The 18,831-nt window shown below is 51.8% G+C and overlaps 2 pseudogenes; both read left to right on the forward strand.

Moving 5' to 3' along the window:
- The first annotated feature begins 3,914 nt into the window (after positions 1-3,914).
- On the forward strand, positions 3,915-6,806 carry LOC105605975 (membrane primary amine oxidase-like; annotated as a pseudogene).
- Positions 6,807-13,076: 6,270 nt separating this feature from the next.
- LOC101103304 (primary amine oxidase, lung isozyme-like) lies at positions 13,077-17,145 on the forward strand (annotated as a pseudogene).
- The last annotated feature ends 1,686 nt before the right edge of the window (positions 17,146-18,831 follow it).

Genomic DNA, 18,831 nt, shown 5'->3' on the forward strand with positions numbered 1-18,831 from the left:
TCCTCTTAACCTGGTTGTTCTTCTTGTAGGTTCTTCTGATGAGGAAAACCCCTCACCCACTCGTGTCACCCATTAGAGGAAATTCCTTGGCAGTCCAGAGGTTAGGGCTCCTCTCTTCTGCTGCAGTGGTCACGGGGTCCATGCATGGCTGGGGAACTAGGGTCCTACAACTTGCAGTGTGGGACCAGAAAAAGAAAAATCCATATATAACCAAATCACCGAGTGGAATTGTATCTTTGTGTCATGTAAGACACTGTGCTCTTTCTCACCCATCCACCCAGCCAGTCAGATACCGACTCCTGTCAACTTGACCCACCACACTGCTCAGACCCTCGCTTCCTCTTGTCCTCCAGGTCAGTGGCTTCAGTCTGGCCCTTTGCCTCCCGTCCAGTGTCATGATCTCTATCTGTCCCACGTCCGAGCCTGCTCAGAACCACAGGCAGAGCAGTGTCCCCAGATTGCAGATTGGAGTGCAGTGAACTGCGTGTCCTTCTGCTGCTGGACTGGGCCTCCAAGCACAAGCTCAGCTCAGTCACCACCTCCTGGGGCCCAGTCGTGGGGCTGGAGATGGCTAGGGTCCCAGGAATCAACTCACCTTGAGCATAGTCACAGAGGCTGAGGAAAAGTTTGTCCAAAGAAAAATTAGACCTACTGGGGGGAACAGGACATGTGGTCCTGTCTCCTGAGTAATTCTCCAAATGAGACTCCTTTTTTGGTTTAGGATGGCTGACACGATGATTGTGAAGCCTACGATGAAAGGACATCAGAGGAAGGGATGTGTCAGCAGGACGCTTAGATGGGCAGGGGGCACCTTCTTCTATATCAGTTCCTCCACCAGGTCAGGCAGAATCTCTCCCTCCCGCTCCCTGATCATTACCCACCTTCCCTAGGAGACCTAGGATACCCCAGCAGAGTGGCTCTTCTTGACCTGTGCTTGGTCACACTGGTTGGGATTACTTTTCCCAAGCATAGGGAAAGCATTATCCATCCTCTTGATGATGTGTTCTTACCAAGGAGAAGAGGCCATCGCTTACAAAAGGATCCAGAATGAAGTTCTTGGCCTGGAGAGGCTGGCCTTGTGGCCAGGGCTGAGTGTGACCTCAGATTCTGCTCTTCTTAGTACAACATCTGCATGAACCGTTTCAATTTCAGAGACTGGGGCTGAAGACCCTTGACTGGGGTGCTTGCACTGGCACATGGACAAACGTCTTCTCAAGCAACAGAATCCAGGGAAAGTGTGTGGTATTCAAAATACCAGCATGGACCAGCAGTTGGGGCGATCATGAACCATAGATACAAAAAGAGCACAAGTGTACTGCCACTTCTGAGCTGCCAAAAGCAAAAGCAGTGTATTGGGCACTATCTTTGCACACAGGACCACAAGCAGTTGGGTAGGCCACCTAAGCCAGCCCTGGGGCCCGCTCTCCGGATCTGCCCCCACTCTTACTCCATTGAAGGAACCAGGCCACACAGGGCAAGCAGGGAACCTGTGTTTTGTTCTTGCTCCTTCCTGCAGCAGCTTGAGTGCCAGTAAGGCCCTGCCTCAATTCCTCCTCTGGCCTCTTATCAACTCTACTGATGGAAGTGTCCAAGGACGCAGCTTGGTAACAAAATGACCTGTATGTGGAATTTGCATATCAAAATAGAGCTGGTTGCAGAAGCAGCTGGTATCTGGAGAAGATGACCTTTCTGGGGTTGATTTCCCGGTTTCACAGTGCCCAGATTCCTGTCTTTCTGCAATGCCTGCTTTCCTTAAGACCCACACACTGCATAAGGCTTCCTGACCTGATCTCTTCTGCTGTCCCACTGACTCCTGTCACCACCTCACACTCAATACGCTGACCTTGGCCATTTCCGACCCATGCCCAAGCTGGTTCAAGTTCTGTACCTTTGCACCTCCTGATCCTTTCGGCTGGGATGTACTGTCCATTCTCCTCCAGGCAAACACACTCTGTCTGCAAGGTCATCTAAGGTGCCTTTCGGAGGAAGTGGTCTTGGAGGTGTGCAGTTTGGAAAGGATTCTCCCCCAGTTACCAGGGAAGCATGTCCCATCTCTGGAACCCTCAGTTTCTCTGGTCCTGTCAGGACCTGGCTGCACAGAAGATGATGTCTCCAGCATATCACCTGCCTGACAACAGAGGTGGCTTTGCTCTCTTCCTCTGCAGTATCCTGGAAACGGGTTTCCTGGGGATGAGGGTTGTGGACAGCTAGGTTAAATTCACAGGGTTCCAGGCACCCTGACCTGTGATGGTCCGTCAGTCCTGCTCCTGGTATAACGAGGGGGTCTTTCTTACACTGACTCCTCCCCCTACCGCCTGCTCCCCTCCAGTGACTCAGGGAGCTCAGGGCCTCCACGATGTTGAACTGGCTCAGCCCTTCAGTCCCCCAGCTCCCTATAGGTGCTTTGTGTTCTCGGCATGACTCTGCAGGCTCCTGTGGGTGCCTGTAGGATGCTGGTTTTGGGGGAGCAGAAGACAGTGAGGAGGGCTTCCCAGTCTAGAGGAAGGAAGGGGCGAATCCTGCTGGAGGGTTGTGTTCAGGTGTGATTTGCTTACAGCCAGGTAGCCAGGAGAAAGTCTGGGCCTGGAGCAGAAGGAAGTGCCCAAGGACAGTCCCTTTCTGTCCCCGTCACATCTTCCTCTTCTGTCTCCAGCTGTGTACTCAAGCCCAGCCCTCCCCCACTTTGTGCTCCAACCTTGAACCTGAGTGTTTGATTTGGAACAAAAAGACAGAGGCTGACATGGGCCCACTTAAAATGCAGATTCCTACCTCAACCCCATACCCGAACTTAGTTAACCACTACCCCCACCCACCCTCCACTCGCTGCCAACCCTCTGCCCTTGGCTGCTTGTCTTGAACGTACCCTTCATGCCATCGCCCAGAAGACCCACCCAGAGCCAGAAACTTCCAGACACTAAGGAGGCATCGTGCACCCCATTCTGTCTGTCCGTGTGTCTATATTGCATGCTGCATTCTGATTTAAGAGCCTGAAGAGTCAGGAGTTTTAGTGATGTTCATCTTCATTTTTCTGTCCTTGTGGACTCTTCTGGTGATGGCAAGGAGGACAGTGGTGCTGGGAGTGAGGAAGGAGTTGGGAAGCAATGTCATCCCAGCCTGCCTGCCCCCTGCCCTTCTGGATCCCCCAGTGTCCAGACCTGGACACAGCCTGACCAGAGCCAGCTGTTTGCAGACCTGAGCCAAGTAGAGGTGACAACTGTGATGTCCTTTTTTGCCTAGAAACTGGGCCCAGACCTGGTGGATACAGCCCATGCCCGACCCTCAGACAGCTGTGTCTTCTCAGTAGAGCTGCAGCTGCCCCCTAAGGCTGCAGCCCCTGCACACCTGAACAGAAGGAGCACCGCCCCCCCCCCCCGGGAAGCACTGGCCATCGTCTTCTTTGGCAGAGGACCCCAGCTCAATGTGACTGAGTCCTGGAGACAGTGCTGGCCTCAGGTCTGTGTCCACGATGCTCAACTCCGACTATGTGTGGGATATGGTCTTCTACCCCAGTGGGGCAATAGAAGACAAATTCCATGCCACCGGCTACATCAGCTCAGCGTTCCTCTTTGTTGCCGCCCAAAGACGCAGAAACCAGGTTGGAGAACACACGTTGGGCACCATCCACACCCACAGTGCCCACTACAAGGTGGATCTGGACGTGGGAGATAAGACACTCTACGGGAGGCAATGATTCCAGTAGAGGGGGCTGCAAGATTGGGGGCATCTTTGGGTGAGAGGGGAGGGAAACAGGGGACACACTCAGTCTGGTCTTCTCTTTGGCCCCCACTCTGAAGCCAGGAGCAGGCAGAGACTAGAGGGGCAGAGCCGCTGCCTGACCAGGCCTCCCTCCTCCTCTCCCCCTTTGCTCCCCACCCTCACCCCCAGGACTGGAGAACTGGGTCTGGGCTGAGGACATGGCTTTTGTCCCCACGGCGATACCCTGAAGCCCTGAGCACCAGGTACATAGGCTGCATGTGACCCGGAAGCAGCTGGAAACCGAGGAGCAGGCCGCTTTCCCCTGAAGTGGCCTCCCCTCGCTACCTGTACCTGGCCAGCAAGCAGAGCAACAAGTGGGGGCACCCTCACGGCTATTGCACCCAGACGGTCAGCTTTGCTGGGGGGCCACTGCCCCAGAACAGTTTCATGGAGAGAGCCTTCAGCTGGGGGAGGTGGGGGTGTGTATTGTTGGAGATGGGTAGATGAGATGAAAAGAGCATGTTCAATTCAGTTCAGTTCAGTCGCTCACTCGTGTCTGACTCTTTGTGACCCCATGAATCGCAGCACTCCAGGCCTCCCTGTCCATCACCAACTCCTGGAGTTCACTCAAACTGAGGTCCATCGAGTCGGTAATGCCATCCAGTCATCTCATCCTCTGTCGTCCCCTTCTCCTCCTGCCCCCAATCCCTCCCAGCATCAGAGTCTTTGCCAATGAGTCAACTCTTCACATGAGGTGGCTAAAGTATAAGAGTTTCAGCTTCAGCATCAGTCCTTCCAAAGAACACCCAGGACTGATCTCCTTTAGAATGGACTGGTTGGATCTCCTTGCAGTCCAGGGACTCTCAAGAGTTCTCCAACACCACAGTTCAAAAACATCAGTTCTTTGGCACTTGGAAGGGGCAATTGGGAACCCAGTTCAAATTCTGTACGAGTTGATGTAAGAGCACAAAACATTTCCTGGTTATCAAAAAGCTGACAGTAGATAAATGGTCCCCTTGGAAAGCTAAAGCCAAGGCAGATAAGTCTTTCCTGTTTTTCTAATGCTGTGAAATCCAAAGGGATCAACAGAAGAAGGCCATGAAAAGATGTAGGGTTCAGGTCAAGAGAAAACAAAGATAAAGGAAAAGTTCACCCCAGTACTGTATCTGTAAAAAAAAACAAAATGTGTTGGACCACCCACTAGGTGGGATGCGGGATGTGCAGGAAAATGGCTGCACACTAGGGTGACATCACGGTGAGGGTGTGCATGAACGGGGAAGCTGAGGTCCATAGACTCAGCTCCCTTCCATGATGATCAGGCTGCAGGACAGGGACAGTGACCATGGACCCCTGACCAGAACATCTCTAGGTACCAGCTGGCCGTGACCCAGAGGAAGGAGACAGAGCCCAGCAGCTCCAGCGTCTTCAACCAGAATGACCCCTGGACTCCCACCGTGGACTTTGCTGACTTCATCAACAATGAGACCATTGCTGGAAAGGTCAGCTGACTGTGGGAGAAGAGAGAGGGGTGGGGGACACAGAGATCAGCCCCACCTTCCCTTGGTGGGGGGGGCCTGAAAACCCGTGATCACCTGGGGGGCTGAGCTGACTCCTGCTTCTGTGCTTTTGTGGATCTGCTCACTACTTGTGGGGGCAACTTCCTAAGCTGGGGTTCATCTGCAGACCCTGGCTGATGCTCCAGTCTTTCCTCGAGAGGCAGCTCTCTCAGTCTCTTCTTGTGGACTGAGTCCTTTAAGGGCCCCAGGATTCAGAAGGGCTGGAATGACCAGGGAAGACCACCTCTCTTATACCTAAAACTTCATTCCTGTCTTCACCACTAAAGGATTAATTTTCAAACGTTGAACTTTTCTGCCACCCAAACCTGATCTACCCTCCTCCATTCTCCTTCCTTCAATTACAGTTTGGGAACTCTCCCAGAGTCGGGGGAGGTGCTAAAGTAGCCTGTGGGTGTCATCATTTCTCTCGGATGGGTAGGCTGATGGCAATGTGATGGGAAATGTCAGAGATGGCACCTGCAGGCTGGGTCATTGAGGGTGGTGTTGCTCTTAATATGAAGTTGATTCTTTATGCTTTGATGTCTGGGCTACTATGGAAACACGTTTAAAGATTTAAAACCCTCTTAAGTGATGGTGGGCTCCCAAAGTGAATCCTGTGAGAGGCAGAGGTGTCCTTAGCAGTACCAGGCTTTGTGATCCCCTTTCTTCCTGCACTAGGACTTGGTGGCCTGGGTGACAGCCGCTTTCCTGCACATCCCACATGCAGAGGACATTCCAAACACGGTGACAGTGGGGAATGGTGTGGGCTTCTTCCTGCGACCCTACAACTTCTTTGATCTGGACCCCTCCATCAATTCTGATGACTCCATCTACTTCCAGAAAGACCAGGATGCTGGGTCCTACTAGGTCAACTCCCTGGCTTGCCTGCCCAAGGCTCCTACCTGTGCCCCTGATCTCCCTGACTTCTCCCATGGGGGCTTTTCCAGAACTAGGTGTCCCCTGGGATGGGGAATGAGAATGGAGCTCCAGGGTCTGGGAGTGTGGGGAGAAGGGCCAGGAACTGGGGAGCCTGTGCCCTCTTCTCCCTCCTCACCCCCCAGGGTCCTCTCTCTCCTCCATCATCCTCCCTTGCTTACCGCCTCGCTGGGATCATCCTGAAGCTATGCTGCCTGAATCAGGGGCTTCTCAGCTCTGTGCACCCCAACAAGCTGGGTTCCTGTCACAGAGGAGAGGAATGGTCAGATGAGAGTCTGGAGTCATGGTTACACCTTTCTAGGAGACTCCTCGGTTTGGTGGTTTTCATTTTCTTTTCTTTGGTCTTTGCTTTCTGCTTTCCCCAGATCGTTTTAGGCCATGCCAGGTCTCTCCAGAGAATCCCCAGTCCTCACTTGGCAGGAGAGGATGCGGGGTGTCTCTGGGGCTGGTTGCCTAGAGGCCCTGGGCAGGGTTCCTGGCAGGCTTGTGAATCCAGGAGTCCAGCTGGAAGGGGCTCTTTGGCACATGTTCCCTCTCATCCTGGTCCTCCTTCTCCCTCTTCCTTCTTGCCTCACCTCCTCCCGTTCTTACCTATTCTTGAGATTTACTGCCCGGCCCTGAGGGGATGTTCCTCAGCTCTCACTTTTCAACTCTGGTCTCCTCCTCTGACTCGAGGCCCGTGGAAGTCTGAAAATGCAAGGGCCATCTAGCTTGAGAGGACAGCCCCCGTCTGTCTCCCTGTGTCTGGGAGCTGCCCCTTCCCCCAGTCCTGGGGCAGGGTGTTTCCCCACAGTTCTTCCTGCCCATGTGTATAGGCCTGTCTTGTGTCCTCTTGCAGAGGATGCTCATGGAGACAGCAGCAGCTCTAGTTAGCACTGGAGGTGGTTTGTGGGTGCAGTGGTAATGAGGAGTGGTCATTTTGTGCCAGGTGTGTGGTGTGACCAGTGTCCTCTGAACTTGGCAATAGCCAACATGGGAGACTGGGTGAGAGCCAAGGGTGAGAAGCAGAAAGACCAGTCACACCATGCCATGGGGGCGAGGGGCTGACCAATCACATGTGAGCATGCAAATGAGCCAGGGCCTCTGGGGGTGGAGTCTCCCCCACAGGCTGTCCCTTCAGGATCCGGGGTCTCTCCACTAATGTCCAGAGATCGGACATAATAGAACTCTGCTTCCCTAGAAGATTTGTTAAGCAAGTTCTAGTTTGGCTTGACAAAACAATACTCTGCAGCTATAAAACTGTATCTTTTTATACAAATTACTCTTCTAAAGAACAAGGCAATGCACAGAATTGTGGACCGGGCACCTCCATTTGTGTTTTATGGGGGAGGATCATATAAATCCATATTTTCATATCTTATAGATGCATATTCAGAAGCCACGGGTAACCCTGGTTGCTTCTGTGAAGAGGAACCAGGAGGTAGGAACTTGGGAAGGAGGAAACTTCATACTTCATATCCTTTTGTACATTTTGAATTTTGAACCATGTGACTATATTACCTATTCATTTATTATTATTCAAAAAATAAATGGGGCTAAGTAGTTTCTGACTTCATTTTTTAAAATAACTTGTCTTCTTCTTGCCTGGAAAATCCCATGGATAGAGGAGCCCGATAGGCTACAGTCCACGGGGTGGCAAAGAGTCCCACATGACTGAGCGACTTCACTTTCAGGGTAGGGGAGGGTACTGTGCCCAGGGACTCAATTTTTTCAAGTGTTTGAGACCCAGGGAAATGAGTGTGGCCTCTGTGCTTAGTCAGTCAATCATGACCAACTCTTTGTGACCCCATGGACTATAGCCTACCAGGCTCCTCCATGGATGGAATTCTCCAGGTAAGAATACTGGAGTGTACTGCCTTTTCCTTCTCCAGGGAATCTTCCTGACCCATGGAGAGAACCTGGGTCTCTTGCATTGCACAGAGGTGTGGGCCTCTGGTGACCCCTTGGCCTCTTCTTGCCTGCATATCTCCAAGAAAAAATGTTAAATGTCAAGAAATTTCTTCTGCTGTCTCTTGCTCACTCTCCCTGTCTGTCTCACTTCAAAGAGGAGGAATGAGAGCCTGCTGGAAGCCAAGGTAGGGCTGGGCGTTGAGGGACAGGAAACAGATTTCAGATGCCGCTCAGCTTCTGACCGGAGGGAGATCATATCCAGGGAACACAGAAGCTTCTGCTCCCTTCTGTCCTGCTCCAGGCCCAGGTTCACTTCTGGGACAAAGGTGGATGAAGGTGAGCTGGACAGAAGCTAGGTTCCAAAGAACAGGGAGAAAGCCCTCAGTCAGGAGAGAGGGCCAGTGCTGGGTGGGTGAATTTATAACATGACCTGAAATGAAAGTCAGAGTGACAGAGGACAGGGCTGGAGGGAAAGAGAGGCTAAGGACTGAGACGGAGGAGAAAAATGGGTGCCGTGGCCTCTGTGGCTCAGATACTGACTTGATGCCTCTTCTTTCTCTGATCTGAGTCATTGAACTTCTCCATGATGGGCTTTTGCTGTTGTCTCCACCTCCTCTTGGCTCCTGTTTCTGATCCCTTGCACAATAGTCAGTGCTGGAGGCAAGAGGAAGAAAGAAATGCGGTGTTCACTGCTCCCCCACCCTGGTTGAATAAGTTGCAAGTCTTTGCCTTGAGTCCCATGTCCAGACCTAGGCTGTGAGTGTTTGCAAGTGGTGAGTGTGCCTGTGAGTGTGTGTGGATGCTCGCTTACAGCTTTTTTTAAAGTGTTGTTGTTGTTATTGTTGTTTTCTAATATTTTTCTTTCTTTCTTTCTTTGGCTGTGGCATGAAGGATCTTCAATCTTAGCTGTAGCATGTGGGATCTAGTTCCCCAACCAGGGATTCAACCAAGGCCCCTGCACTGGGAGCAGGGGAATGTTACCCACTGGACCATCTGAGAAGTCCCAGGCATTGCTATATTTAGGAGCACTTACCACCTGGCAGGTTCAGTTACTGATTAAGGTAAAATCCCAGCCAAAAATCAGTAGTAGTTTTTGCGGTGATGAGATATTAACGATTATGTAGAAGATTCTTGTATACTTTATACAATGCTTGGGTGAGTTTGGAAACAGGGGATACCCCTAACCAAATAAAAAAGGTATATGAGGTCCTGCTGACAGCTTCTCTGATGAGACTTATCAGTGAATTGGCTACCCTCTCCAGTATTCTTGCCTGGAGAATCCCATGGACAGAGGAGCTTGGCGGACTACAGTCCACAGGATTGAGAAGAGTCGGACTCGACTGATTCTTAGCACAGCATATATCAGTGAGAATGGTTGCGTTTATTCTACAGCCTGTTTACTTGTTTTAAGGGGAAACCCACCCCTCCAGCTGCTCCCAAATGGTTCTCTCAGTTATCCAACCCTCTCCCTGAACTTTAAATCTCTCTCTTGACTGGCTCTTGACTCTCATCTCGCTAAGTCTCTGCTAGGACCATGACTCTCCAGGACAGTGTCTTCCTCAGCTTGTGCCTCCCAGATGCCTTCCTCCAAGGAGAGCTCTACTTTCTCTGGATCAGCTTCCTGTCCCCATCCTGCCCCAGATCACCAGTTTCTGCTTATCCCACTCCCCTCTTACTGCTGATGCAGAATGACAGGCCCTTTCACCTGATACTTTCTGGACTCTGGGTGGCATTGGTCCTTCTGACTAGTCCCTACTGAAAAGTCTCACCTTTCGACACCTCCTCATATTCTGACCCCTCCGAAGGCATGCCACGTGCATCTCAGCCTCTTATGCCGGCTCCTTTGCCCTTGCTGTGCCCACAACCTGCTCAGCCCCACACATGGACATCTTCTGGACTGTGGCCCTGCTCCTCCTCTCTCCCCTCTGCAGAGTCCTCTCTGGGTGATCTCAGGCATCCTATCTTTGTGTGTTAGTCGCTCAGTCATGTCAATTCTTTGCCACCCCATAGACTATAGCCTGCCAGGCTCCTCTGTCCATGGAATTCTCCAGGCAAGAATACTGGAGTAGGTGGTCATTTCTTTCTCTGGGGAATCTTCCCAACCCAGGGATCAAACCTAGGTCTCCCATATCGCAGGCAGCTTCTTTATCATCTGAGCAATGACTACCGTTTGTTGTTTGACACAAATCTCTGTTTCTAGCCTAAAAGTTGCTCTCCGGCCGTTGAAACCTTTAGACCCAATGCCTCTTTTTCTGGGCATGTATGCTGGGGCTTCCCACAGGAACCTCACCTCAAACTTGTTGGAATTCTCCTTCAACTTGCTGCTCTTCTTGTAGGTCCTTCTTCCGGATTAAGCCCCTCACCCTCCCAAGTCACCCAATGGAAACCTGGTGTCCTTCTGCCACCAAAGAGTCTGGATCCTTTCTCACGCACCCACCCAGTCAGACACCACGTCCTGTCAACACCTCTGGCCACATTGCTCAGATTCCTCACTTCTCTGTCCTGGAGGCCACTGGCCTCATCTGACCCTTTGCCTCCTGTCGCTGTCCTCGCTCCTGTCTTTCACACACTTGGTGCTCTCTCAGCACTGAAGCCAGAGCTGTACCCCTGGGGTGCAGATCAGAGTACAGTGACCTGGGCATCCGGGGCGGTTCCACTGGCCTCATGGGGACTCTGGGACGGCAGGCAGGCTCAGGCAGCACGTTCTGGGGCCCAGCCTGGGGACTGGGGATGGCACCTGGCTCCCTGGAATCCAGTCACCTTCAGCACATTTACACAGGCTGCGGGCAAGTTTGTCCAAAGGGCAATAAGACTTGCTGGAGGAAGCAGGATGTGTAGCTGCTTTCCCCTGAGTAACTGTCCAACAGGAGCACCTTTCAACAGTTGTTTACGGTGTGTGATATGGTGATGGTGAAGCCTAGGGCGACACGAATTCAGAGGGAGCCATGTGACAGCAAGACGCTTCTAGAGAAGGTGGGCAGAGGAGCACCTTCTGCTACATCCGTTCCTCCTCAAGATCCGGCCAAAGCTCTCCCTCCCTCTCCCTGATCATTACTCCCTCTCCTCTGGGAGACCTGGGGATTCCCCACCAGAGGGGCTATTCTCGATCTGTGATTGGTAACACTGGTCGGGACGAAAAAAAGTTGTAGGTGTTCTCTTGACAATGTGTTCTGAGCTGGGAGGAAATACCACCACTTATCAAAGGATCCAGAATGAAGTTCCTGGGCTGGAAAGGCTTGCCGTGAGGCCAGGGCTGGGTTTGACCTTAGATTCTGTCCCCCCTTTATTACAAAGTCCACATGAACCATTTCAAACTGAGACAGGCTAGGGCCTGAGTTCCTATACTGGAGTGCTTGCACTTGGCATGTGGACAAATATCTCCTTGAGCAACAGAATACAAAGGAACTGTAACAGGCTAAAAATATCGGCAAGCACTGGGCAGTCCCCGCAGTTATGTACAGTGAGACACAAAAGACACAGAAACGTATTGCTGCTTCTGAGGTGAAAGGAGAAGAGCAGGTGTTGGGCATGACCCCTGCACACAGCACCACCAAAGGGGTGGGCAGACCACCTAAGCCAGCCCTCAGTCCGCTCCACGGATCTGCCCCCACTCTTACTCCACTGAAGGAACCTGTGTTTTCTTCTTGCTCCTTCCTGCTGCAGCTTGAGTACCAGTTAACTCTGATTTCCTTCACCAGCCTCTTTATCAATTCGATTGATTCAAGAGTCCGAGGATCCAGGTTGGTCACAAAATGAACAGCGTGTGGAATTTGCATATCAAAATAGAGCTGGTTGCAGAAGCAGCTGGTATCTGGAGAACTGACCTTTCTGAGGTTGATTTCCCTGATTTCACAGTGCCCAGATTCCTGTCTTTCTGCAAGGCCTACTTTGCTTAAGACCCACACACTGCACAAGCCTTCCTGACCTGACCTCTTCTGCTGTCCCACCGACTCCTGTCTCCACCTCACACCCAATGCACTGACCTCGGCCATTTCCTGCCCATGCCAGGTGCTTCAAGGTACCTTTGCACCTTCTGATCCTTTTGGCTGGGATGTACTGTCCATTCTCCTCCAGCAAACATACTCTGTCTGCAAGGTCATCTAAGGTGCCTTCTGGGAAAGTGGTCTTGGACAAGTCCAGGCTGGAAAGGACTATCCCCCAGTTCACCAGGGAAGCATGTCCCATCTCTGGATCCTCAGTCTCTCCTGGTTCCCTCAGGACCTGGCTGAACAGAAGATGGTGTCTATGTCACATCACCTGCCTGACAATGGAGATGGCTTTGCTCTCTGCTTCTGCAGCATTCTGGAAAAGGGTTTCCTGGGGATGAAGGCTGTGGACAGCGAGGTTAAATTCAGAGCCAGGGTGTTATGCCCCTGACATCTGATGTGCTCCATCAGTTCTGCTCAAGGTGGGGGCGTCTCTGTAAGCTGCAACTTCCCGCCCGCTCCAGCTTCTGAATGGATTCACTCCCCTCAGGCTCTCCTCTAGTGACTCAGGGAGTTCAGGGCCTCCACGATGTTAACCCGGCTCAGCTCTTCAGCCCCCCAGCTCCCCACAGGTGATCGGTGTTCTCAGCATAACTCTCCAGGCTCCTCTGTGTGCCATTAGGGTTCTGGTTGCTGCATGGGAGCCCTCATCAGAGGGATTCATGGACTAGAGGAAGGAAGACGGAATCTGGCTGGATGGCTGAACACAGGAGTTTTGCTAGCAGCCATGTAGAGAGAGTGGAAAAAGAGCCCTGGGACCCGTCACTTCTACCACTTCCTCCCTCCAGCTGTGTTTTCCATACCCATCCCTCCCCTATTTTGTGAAGCTGAGTGTTTGATTTGAAACAGGACAGAAGCTGCCATGGGCCACTTAAAATTCAGTTTATAACCTCAGCTGCATCTTCTGACCTGGCCTGATTCCTGCCCCGCCCCAATCTCCAACCACTGCCAACCCTCCTTCCTCAGCTGCTTGTCCTTAGTGTACAATAATGCGATGCCCCGAGCACAACTCAAAGACAGGAACCTACAGACACTGAAGGAGGCACTGTGCACCCGGTTCTGTCGGTCTGTCCATCATGCCTGCTGCACTCCAAATCAAGAGCCTGAAGACAGCCAGAGCTTTAGCGATGTTCATCATTTTCCTGTCCTTGTGGACTCCTCTGGTGATAGGCAGGGAGGAAGGTGGTTTGGGGAGTGAGAAAGGAGTTGGAAAGCAATGTCATCCCAGCCTCCCTCCCTGCTGCCCATCCCGATCCCCCATTGCCCAGCCCTGGAAACACCCTGACCACAGCCAGGTGCGTGTAGACGTGAGCTGAGAAGAGCTGAGGGCTGTGATGAGCTTCCTGACCCAGAAGCTGAGTCCAGACCTGGTGGATGCACGCCAGGGCCGACCCTCAAACAACTGCATCTTCTCAGTAGAGCTGCAGCTGCCCCCCAGGGCGGCAGCCCTGGCCCACCTGGACAGGGGGAGCCCCCCACCTGCCCGGGAGGCACTGGCCATCATCTTCTTTGGCAGACAACCCCAGCCCAATGTGACTGAGCTGTTGGTGGGGCCACTGCCCCAGCCCTCCTACATGCGGGATGTGACCGTGGAGCGTCATGGGGGCCCCCTGCCCTATTACCGACGCCCCGTGCTTCTCTGAGAGTACCTGGACATAGACCAGATGATCTTCGACAGAGAGTTGCCCAAGGCTGCTGGTGTCCTCCACCGCTGCTGCTCCTACAGACAAGGAGGAGGGAACCTGGTGATCTTGTCCACAGCTCCCCGTGGTGTCCAGTCAGGGAACAGGGCCACGTGGTTTGGCCTCTACTACAACATTTCAGGATTTGGGGTCTACCTGCACCCTGTGGGGTTGGAGCTGCTGGTAGACCACAAGGCTCTGGACCCTGCCCAGTGGACCATCCAGAAGGTGTTCTTTCAGGGCCGCTACTATGAGAGTCTGGCCCAGCTGGAGGAGCAGTTTGAGGCTGGCCAGGTGAATGTGGTGGTGATCCCAAACAACGGCACAGGTGGGTCCTGGTCCCTGAAGTCCCAGGTGCCCCCGGGTCCAGCTCCCCCTCTGCAGTTCCATCCTCAGGGCGCCCGCTTCAATGTCCAGGGCAGTTGAGAGACCTCCTCATTGTGGACTTTCTCCTTTGGCCTCAGAGCTCTCAGCGGTTCTTGGATCTTTGACATTCGATTCCAGGGAGTATGGCTGGCTTATGAGATCAGCCTGCAAGAGGTCCTGGTATCTATGGTGGGAATACCCTAGTCACAATGGTGAACCACTACATGGATCAAAGCTTTGATATGGGCAAGTTTGCGACGCCCCTGGCCTGTGCCCCTCGACTGCCCCTATCTGGCCACCGATGTGGACTGGCACTTCCTTCTGGAGTTTCAAGGCCCCAGGACCCTCTACAATGCCCTTTGTGTGTTTGAGCAGAACGAGGGCCTGCCCCTGAGGCGACACCACTCAGATGCGTTTTCTCACTATTTTGGGGGTCTTGTGGAGACAATGCTGGCCTTCATATCTGTGTCGACCTTGTTCAACTATGACTATGTATGGGATGTGATCTTTCACTCCAATGGGGCCATTCAAGTCAAATTCTATGCCACGGGCTTCATCAATTCAGTGTTCCACTTTGGTGCTACCAGAAGATATGGAAACCAGGTTCGGGAGAACACACTGGGCACCGTCCACACCCACACTGCCCACTACAAGGTGGATCTGGATGTGGGAGGTAAGACACCCCAGGGGAGGCACAGATTGCTGTAGAGGGGCCTGAAAGATTGGGGACATCTTTGGGTGAGAGGTGGGAAGCAATGGACACACTCAGTCTGGCCTTGTCTTTGGCTCCTACTCTGAAGCCAGAAGCAGGCAGACTCCGGAGGGGGCAGGGCAGCTGCCTGACCAACTCTCGCCCCTCCCGTCTCCCCACTCCATTCCTGCAGGACTGGAGAACTGGGTCTGGGCTGAGGACATGGCTTTTGTCCCCACGGCGATACCCTGGAGCCCCGAGCACCAGATACAGAGGCTGCAGGTGACCCGGAAGCAGCTGCAGACAGAGGAGCAGGCCGCCTTCCCCCTGGGAGGGGCCTCCCCTCGCCACCTGTACCTGGCCAGCAAGCAGAGCAACAAGTGGGGACACCCTCGGGGCTACCGCATCCAGCTGCTCAGCAGCCCTGGGGAGCCGCTGCCCCAGAACAGCCCTTTGGAGAGAGCCGTCAGCTGGGGGAGGTGGGTGGGGTGCGTTGTTGGAGGGTTGGTTGAGATGAGAAGAGTGTTGGGAGGGGCATTTGGGAACCCAGTTGAAACTGTACACGAGGCGAGGTAAGAGCCCAAAACATTTCCTGATTATCAAAAGGCCCACACTGGATACACACCGCCACAGTGGGGAAAGTCTTTTAAATTTTGGTGGTCCATGTTGTGAAATCCAAAGGAATATACAGGTAAATATGGAAAGGTGTTGGGCCACCCACTAGGGTGGCATCGAGTGACTGAAGATGAGAGACGAAACTTGAGGTCCATGGGCTCGGCTCCCTTCCATGATGATCAAGCACCAGGACAGGGACAGTGTGGATGAGCTGGGAAGCTGAGGTCCATGGGCTTGGCTCCCTTCCATGATGATCAGGCTGCAGGACAGGGACAGTGACCATGGACCCCTGACCAGAGCATCTCTAGGTACCAGCTGGCCGTGACCTAGAGGAAGGAGACAGAGCCCAGCAGCTCCAGCGTCTTCAGTCAGAATGACCCCTGGACTCCCACCGTGGACGCTGCTGACTTCATCAACAATGAGACCATTGCTGGAAAGGTCAGCTGACTGTGGGAGATGAGGGAGGAGGGGGGGACACAGAGATCACTCCCACCTTCTCTTGGGGTGGGGGCTGAAAACTGGTGATCACCTGGAGGGCTGAGCTGACTCCTGCTTCTGTGCTTTTGTGGATCTTCTCCTTACCTATGGAGGGAAACTTCCTAAACTGGGAGTTCATCTGCAGACCCTGGCTGAGGCTCCAGCCTTTCCTCAAGTGGCAGCAGCTCTCTCAGTCTCAGCTTGTGGACTGAGTCTTTAAGGGCCCCAGGATTCAGAAGGGCTGGAATGACCAGGGAAGACCACCTCTCTTATACCTGAAACTCCTCCGCTTCTGTCTTCACCACTAAAGGATTAATTTCCAAATGTCAGCCTTTCTGTCACCCATACCCTGCTCTTATCTCCTTCATTGACCTCCTCTCAGTTACAGTTTGGGAATGCTCACAGAGTCAGAGGTGGTGCTGAAGTAGCCTGTGGGTATCATCATTTCTCTTGGGATGGGTAGGCTGATGGCGACGTGATGGGAATTGTCAGAGATGGCAGCTGCGGGCTGGAATAGTGGAGGGTGGTGTTGCTCCTAATACGAAGTTGATTTCTTATGCTTTGACTTCTGGGCTACTATGATAAAGCATTTAGAGCTTAATACCCTCTTGAGTGATGGTGGGCTCCCAAAGCGAATTCTGTAGGAGGCAGAAGTGTCCTTAGCAGCGCCAGGCCTCATGACCCTCTTTCTTCCCCAGCTAGGACTTGGTGGCTTGGGGGACAGCTGGTTTCCTGTACATCCCACATGCAGAGGACATTCCCAACACGGTGACAGTGGGCAACAGTGTGGGTTTCTTTCTGAGATCCTATAACTTCTTCGATGAGGACTCTTCCATCAATTCTGCTGACTCCATCTACTTCTGGAAGACCAGGATGCTGGGTCCTGTGAGGTCAACTCTGTGGCTTGCCTGCCCCAGGTTGCTGCCTGTGCCCCTGACCTCCCTGCCTTCTCCCATGCGGGCTTCTCCCACTAGGTGTTCCCTGGGATGGGGAATGTGGCTGGGGCCCCAGGGCCAGGGTATGTGCGGAGAAGAGCTGGGAGCTGTGGAGTCTGTGCGCTCTTCTCCCTCTTCACTCTCCAGGGTCCTTTCTGTCCCTTGCCTTCCCCTCCCTGCTGGGAGCATCCTGAGCCTGTGCTGCCTGACACAGGGCCGTCTCAGCTCTGTGGACCCCACCCTGCGGGATTCCTGTCACAGAGAGGAAAGGAATGGCCAGTGGGGAGTCTGGAATGATTATTAAACCTAGCAATCTACTCTTTAAAATTATTTTTATCCATAATTTTATCATCATAATTATACCTGGTGCCAAAGTAGTTGAATGTTTCTTTGTTATTTGTCCAAGTATTTTAACTTGTCAGATTTCATTTACTATCATGACTATATTCTGTTATGCTGCATTGCAATCATCCTGTTTTCAATCAAAGACTGTTTTAAAAATTTTGTCTCATAAAAATGAACTACTGCCAATTACATTTTGAGCTACATAACCTTGGCTGGATAGAGACTGTATGAGGCTCTTTTTGCATCCATCTTAGTTGTCTGTATCTTGGTGATAGATTCTCTGATGGCTAATCTCTTAACTTTCAAAATATTAGTCATTTAAAGGCAAGCCATTTTTCATGACTTAACCTGTATTGGTTATGATATACACCACAAACTTATCCATGGAACTCATTTCTTGCACTTGGCCATATGTAAGTAGTACAAGTGAATCATATTAGTCTCACACTTCGTGCCACGATTCTATCAGTTATTTGGCTTGTTGGATGATAGGTTGAGAGATGTTTTCAATTCCCTCATTAAATTTAAAGGTGTTTTTTTTTTTTAAACAACAACAGCAACAACTGTGATTTGCCATTAGCAATTACAGATGACTGTGCCAGAAGCAGATTCCACCTCATTAAATGAATGCAGTTGTCTTTACACAGTCTTACACAAGGTGCCAGAATTCTATCATTTCATCATGGGAGTCCTGTGACGTGAGATGCATTACAACGCTGTGTAGTATGTAGACACTGGGAGTTTCTGAGATGTGAAGGGACAGCCCCAAATCATACACTTGGAAAATGTCAGACCCATTCTTGAGTTCCAGTCTCTGATTTTAAGTTCAGGACACTTTTCATTGTGTACTAAAAACAAAACAAAAGACCCCAGAAAACCGAAAAAATACCTCTGTAGTATAATATTGACTGGTTGACTGATTTAACCTTATGAGGTATTCTTGTTTATAAAAAATATTCACTTGAATTGAGAATTGAATAATTATGTAGTAAAAGCTTTACTTAGCAAATGAAATTGGTTACAGTAAATGCTGAAAATGTCTTCATTTTGTATTGAACATTGGCTTGCCTTTAGGTTCTGTTTTCTCTGCTTTTGAATTTATAATTCTAATCTATTACAAGTAAAACAAATTTGTCTCTTCAAAAAAATAAATAAATAAATAAACCTAGCAATCGATTCCTGGTTTTGGTGTGTTTTGCTTTTTTATCCTTTTGTCTTTGGTTTCCCGTGCTCTCAAATCTTTTTTGGCCATGCCAGGTCTCTCCTGAGACTCCCCAGCCCTCACATGGGAGGGGAGGATGGGGGCTCTCTAAGGGGGTAGCATCCTCTTGCAGGAGTGGTCATGGAGACAGCAGCAACTCTAGGGGGCACTTGAGGTGGCTTTGTGGGCACAGCGGTAATGAGGAGTGGTCATTTGTGCCAGGTCTGTGTGTGACCTGTGGTCTCTGCACATGGCAGGAGCCAGTGGAGGAGGCTGGGTGGGCACCTAGGGAGCGAGGCAAGAAGACCTGTCATGGGGCCAGGGGTTGTCCAATCACATGGGAGCATGCAAAGGAGCCAGGGCGTCTGGGGGTGGAGCCTCCCCCACAGGCTGTCCCTGTGGAGATGTGGAAGGAAAAGGTCTGGATCCAGGGTCTCTCTACAAATATCCAGAGA

The sequence above is a fragment of the Ovis aries genome, chromosome 11 (genome assembly GCF_016772045.2).
Source record: "Ovis aries strain OAR_USU_Benz2616 breed Rambouillet chromosome 11, ARS-UI_Ramb_v3.0, whole genome shotgun sequence".
Classification (NCBI taxonomy): domain Eukaryota; kingdom Metazoa; phylum Chordata; class Mammalia; order Artiodactyla; family Bovidae; genus Ovis; species Ovis aries.